The 6,138-nt window shown below is 31.7% G+C and overlaps 1 long non-coding RNA gene across 1 annotated transcript; it reads left to right on the forward strand.

Moving 5' to 3' along the window:
* The first annotated feature begins 4,431 nt into the window (after positions 1–4,431).
* On the forward strand, positions 4,432–5,557 carry LOC148779234 (uncharacterized). The gene is made up of 2 exons (XR_016047694.1): positions 4,432–4,857; positions 5,046–5,557. It is a non-coding gene; the product is annotated as an uncharacterized LOC148779234 (long non-coding RNA).
* Positions 5,558–6,138: the final 581 nt, after the last annotated feature.

Genomic DNA, 6,138 nt, shown 5'->3' on the forward strand with positions numbered 1-6,138 from the left:
TATGTTCTGGGTTATGTTATTCTTTCTATTTATTCTGTTATTCTTGGTACTATATCTTAATTTATTACTGTTTACTTTATCATCTCTCTCACTATAGGGCTCTTTTTTTTTATTCTTGTGACATGTGTAACTTAATATTGTAGTATATATATGGTTATGTTAAGGTGCGCACACTATAGAATAATTTACTATTGTAATCAACAAAATTTGAACATTATATACATTTGTTTTGTGCATGGAGTTTCTTAGTAAAAATATTTTTGGTCATCAGGAAGGGTGTAACATTACCAACAACGTTAGATAACACTAGTGTGTTTCATGTGATGTAATGTAGAAAGAGGTATAGAGTAATTTACTATTTGTAGTCAACAAAATTTAGACATTATATACCTATGTTTTGTGCATGGAGTTTCCTAGTAAGAATATTTTTGGTCATCAGGAAGAGTGTGACATCGCCAACAACATTAGATAACACTAGTGTGTTTCATAGAGGTGATGTAATGCTCTATGTGGATGAAATCATATCTCTCCTATGACAAAAAATATTATTATTAAAACAATGCTCCATATATAAAAAGACTATGTACTTTTAGTACAAAGAGGTCACAACCATTTTTGTTCATCAGATTTCAAATTAGATGGTTGTAATTGTGTTTATGACTGCCCTTAAAGCCCAATAAAAAGTTTCTTGAACTTCATGCACCCCATGCCATCCAATTTAACATATGATGGTTAGGTTTAATTGTGATATCTTTGTACTAAAGATAGATGGTCTCGTAGTATACAACCTCATATATATATATATATATATATATATTAGTTCATGGGACTACTCACAACGCATCATCTCCACACACACACACTTTTTATTTTTCCAAAGCCATGCTGTTAGTATTCATATTTAATATCTTACCATTGGCCCGTTTGAATACGAAAAAATTAGAAATTTTGGATATTTGAAACCAAAAAAAATCTATGGATTTGCAATATCGAATATTCTTGTTATGGATTCTTCAAATCCCTTGTTTGGATATACAATATAAAATTTATTGATTCTTTATAATCATTTTCATGTCCATTGTTTGGTATATAATATAAAATTTATTGATTCCTTATAATCATTTTCATGTCCATTGTTTGGTAACAAAATTTGATGCAGAAAATTTTAATATACTTTCTCGCTCTAAAACCTAAAATTTGGGATGTTCTCTCTCAAAAAATTTTGAGATTGTTTCTCTCTCTAAATTCGATATGGTTTCCCTCTGTAAAATTTTAATATACTTTCTCTCTAAAACTTAAAATTTGAAATAGTTTCTCTCTCAAAAAATTTTGAGATAGTTTTCCTTTCTAAAAATTTCAAGTGCTTTCTCTCTCTAAAATTTAATATAGTTTTTCTCTCTAAAATTTAATATAGTTTTTCTCTTTAAAATTTTAATATACCCTCTTTCTCAAGCTTAAAATTTACGATAGTTTCTCTCTCTAAAATTTTTGAGATATTTTCTCTAGCTAAATTTCTTTTAGGAAGTTTCTTTCTCTAATTTTTTTAAATATTTTCTCTCTCTAAAACTTAAAATTTGAGAGAATTTTCTCTAAAGTTTTTGAAATAGTTTCTCTTTCGAAAACATTTTAGGCACTTTCTCTCTAAAATTTGATATAGTTACTCTCTCTAATATTTTAAGATGCTTTCCGCTCTCTCTAAAACTTAAATTTTTATAGTTTCTCTTTAAAATTTAAAATAGTTTCTCTCTATAGAATTTTAGTATACTTTCTCTCATTAAAACTTAAAATTTGAGATAATTTCTTCCAAAAATATTTGAGACAGTTTCTCTCTCTAAAAATTTTAGATACTTTCTTTATCTAAAATTTGATATAGTTTATCTATCTAAAATTTTGAGATATTTTCTCTCTAAAACATAAAATTTGAGATATTTCTCTAAATTGTTTGAGGAAGTTTCTCTCTCTAAAATATTTTAGGTAGTTTCTCTCTCTAAAATTAGATATAATTTCAACCACTAAACTTTTATTATACTTTCTCTCTCTAAAACTAAAAATTTGATATAGTTTCTCTCTCTAAAAATTTTGAGATACTTTTTCTCTCTAAAAATTTCATGTACTTTCTCTATCTAAAATTTGATATTATTTATCTCTCTAAAATTTTAAGATGCTTTCTCTCTAAAAATTTAGAGGTAGTTTCACCCTCTAATTATTTTAGGTAGTTTCTCTCTCTAAGATTTGATAGAATTTCTGTCTCTAAATTTTAATACACTTTCTCTCTTTAAAACTTAAACTTTGAGATAGTTTCTCTCCGTAAAGATTTTTTATTTCTAAAATTTAATGTAGTTTCTCTCTCTAAAATTCTAAGAATACTTTCTCCATCTAAAAACTAAATATTGGATATCATTTATCTCTCTAAAAATGTTTAGATAGTTTCCATTTTTACAAATTTTCAGGTATTTTTTCAATAAATTTATATAGTTTATCTCCCTAAAATTCTCAGGTACTTTCTCTCTCTAAAATTTGATATAATTTTTCTCTCTAAAATTTTAATATATTTTTTCTCTCTAAAACTTACAATTTGAGATAGTTTCTCTCTACAAATTTTGAGATAATCTCTCTTTAAAATATTTTAGGTATTTCTCTCTTTAAATGGTTCATACCTACCAAATGTGCCCTATGTTTGGGGTCAAGAGGCCAGTAATAGAATCCACAAAACCTGGAAATTTAACAAAAAAATAAAAAATAAAAAATAAAAAAGTTTTGGTGTGAAAATAAAATCGTGGAAAAGTTAGATGATATTTCAATATTTGAATTCTAATTTTAATATCCTTGCAATTGACCAAACCGAACAGTAGATTTTACGCCCCAAAATCTATGTGCCCAAACGTGTCCAATATAAACTGCACTCTCCTTTTAAGTCCAAAGTTTTTGAAGTAAATACCAAGTTATATCTCTTTCTTTCTCTTGACCCTCAATACTTTTTAGGACCCGGTTTCTACAAGTCCATATAGAAATGAGACGCCTCTTAAAAATCTGGTTTGGGATGGATTTTTTGACTTAGTTTTTAAGGACATGTAATCTCTAATATGGAGATCATGAATATGAAAAATTTTAAGAAAATAATTGGACCATCGTTTTTAGATGGACAACCGATTTGCATCTATTTTTAAGATAGATGCTTTATACCTTTGGACCATATGTAGAAATACGGTCCAACCCGCATGAAACAATTTTCTTAATTTTTATGCTACTTAAACCAAAATAGAATTATTTCCCCCTATTTTTGGTGCCATTACACTATTTGCAAACCATATATGTAAAAGTAAAACCGGTTACGCATCCCAACGGGTCGGCTGAGCCACGAGTTGACCTTGACCCGACTAGGTTTCACTTGGACCCACTGGACCTAGTTCGAGTGCAAGAAACTTGGACCCAAACTTAAGGACCAGGTTGGGTCCAAGTTATTTCGATTTACCCAATCGAGATCCAATTCTAGAAATTTAAAAATCAAAAATATTTTATATATTTTTACCATATCATATTTTTAAATATTTATGCTAGGTAGAGATGGGTCATCTTGACAAAATCCATGCTAGACCTAGACCCCACCCAAGTTATTTGCGCACATTTCCCCCGGGTCTAGGTCCAAGTTATTTAGACCCAGTTTGGTCTGGGTTGAACCAACCCGATTACCACCCGTGGGCTAAAACTAGTCCCCATTCCACAACAATAATACAAGCCCTGTGTATGGCTATGCTCCACACCACCTGTTAGGCTGCAACACCAAAACCTAATGCGGGCTATCTCTCTCAATCCATGTGTTTGCTAGTCCGTGTTACACGTATTCGTTCACAACTTTCTCATCACTTACCACACAGATTTCCAAAAACAAGTTCATCCAAAAGTGAAATTATTCGAGATAAAAATAAACTAAATTCGGAGAAGCGCACACAAGCACAAATAACGGCCAAAAGCATATTATTTCTATGAAACTCAAAATTTTTAAAATAAAATACTTAATCGTATAGAAAAAATCGAATCAGAACGGTTAAACAAATCTGTTTAACTTAGCCTAACCGATAAATCGTTGGTTCAACCCGCCCCGTAGTAAAAAAGTGTTAAGAAATAAAAATAGTTAAAAAGATATAATAAAATATGAAAAATTATTTATAGCATGAATAAACAAAACATCCAAATCAAGTTGAAAAGAAATGAAAAAAACGAACAATTTGTGCTCAATAGTATTTTTGAAAATTTAAAAAAAAAATGGGAAAATATAAAAATAGGTACCAAACCAATTTCTAATTTTTTTTAAAAAAGATTATAATTTTTTTCTTTTTGAGATTTTATATATTTTGTTTGAATTTTCTTTAAAATACCCAACCACTTCACCCAAATCTGCCGAAAGCAGAACTGACCAAGTCCGATCTAACCGGGCAGTTAGTCCCTATTTTTCGTACTGCCCAACAATGAGGCACAAAAGCATTTGCCTTGTGATTAGCTATGTTGCAGCCCCAAGTTTTAGGAAACTACACAGAAAGTTCTCAATCAATATTTGGAGCCTTGAAACCAAAATCATCCCGCGTAATCGAATATATATCAACCGCGGAATCGAAGGTTGATTCGCTTGGAGACCATTCAATGGTTTATCAGTTATCCCGTCTTCATGAAATCAAGATTTTACTGCAATTATATATATATAGGAAGAGAGAAACTCAGAGCCAGAGAGAGAAACTCAAAGCCAGAGAGTAAATAGAAGAGGGTGTGTGAGGGATAGGAGAGAGAGAGAGAAAGAGGATGGGGAGCAATGGAGTTGCACTTGCAAGTGCTATCCTTCTTTTTTCACTCTGTCAAAGAATGGTAAGTAATGCTCTCAGATCCCTTTTTGATTCTCCCAACTTTTATTTCTCTCTTATTTTTTCCAAAATTAAAATATAAGATTTTCCATCGCCCATCTCTTCGAAGGTAACAGTTCCCAGTACCAATTTCTTTCACCTTTTTCTCTCTAAAGAAAACATTAACTGACTCCTCCATTTACTGTATTGCAGAAGCGGCAACAGAGGAGGACCAAGGATTCAAAACCAAACCCAACTTTGATATGAAATATCTAGTGTTCGAGACTTCATCGACTCGAAATCTCCAGATTCTGAAACTGCCTCCATAATTGGCGAGGGATTTCCAGTGGTTGAGAGCACCACCAAAGTTGGCGGCGAAGTTGGGGAAGAATTAGTCGAAGAAGAAGGTGGCCAGACTATTCTAAGGCCTTTTCTGAGAGGAGGCGGCCATGGAGGATTTGGTGGTGGTCATGGTGGTGGCCCAGGAAAGAGAGACGGGGCCATAATCTTCTTTCGAATAAAGATTGGGGTGTTTTACTTGGATATGGTTTTTTTTGGGGTGATTTGTTGGATTTAGGTGATAAATCCTGTTTGGGAAGTTTGATCATAAATGGTCCTTCTCTCTCTTATTGAGGTGAGGATTTGCTTTTTGAGGGTTTGATTTTGAGAATCCGTATCTTAAATCCTCCTGTATCTTTATTAAGACAACCACTTTTAGCACGGACTAATGGATGGCTATGTGACTTCATCTCTTTATCTTTTTATGAATTGATTTGAAAAGGTTAGGAATATTTTCTTTCACCGGAGCAAAACAAAACTAAACTATTTTGGTCTAAGCCCAAATTTTGGATCCAAATTGGATATGGGTTTCGAAATATTTTTTGGATCTCATTACATAAAATATATTTAAATATAGTTATATATCTAGATATTTAAATTTTTTGGTCTTGTTTGGGGGTCCCACATTATACCGGTCTGACCGGAGCCGTCCTGTTGCCACCCCTAAGCAAAACCTTGCAAAGAAAACATTCTATCACGTATTTTGGAATTTTATGAAAAAAAAAAAAAAAAGCACCACCTATTGGAGTGATTATGAGCAAGCTGTTTTCGGTACGCGCACATCTACATTTAGATAAGGAAAAGTATAAAATTAGAAAAAAAAGCACCTCCTATTGGGGTGATTATCACTAAGCTTTTTTTTTGGTACGTACACATCTCGATGAAACGTATAAAATTAGAAAGGTAGGTGATATCTATCCGATCTGTTACGCTTTCCCTACCTCATTACATTTATATCCTTTCCTCT

The sequence above is a fragment of the Amborella trichopoda genome, chromosome 13 (genome assembly GCF_054954075.1).
Source record: "Amborella trichopoda isolate Santa Cruz 75 chromosome 13, AtrichopodaSantaCruz75HAP2 v2.0, whole genome shotgun sequence".
In the NCBI taxonomy this organism is placed as follows: domain Eukaryota; kingdom Viridiplantae; phylum Streptophyta; class Magnoliopsida; order Amborellales; family Amborellaceae; genus Amborella; species Amborella trichopoda.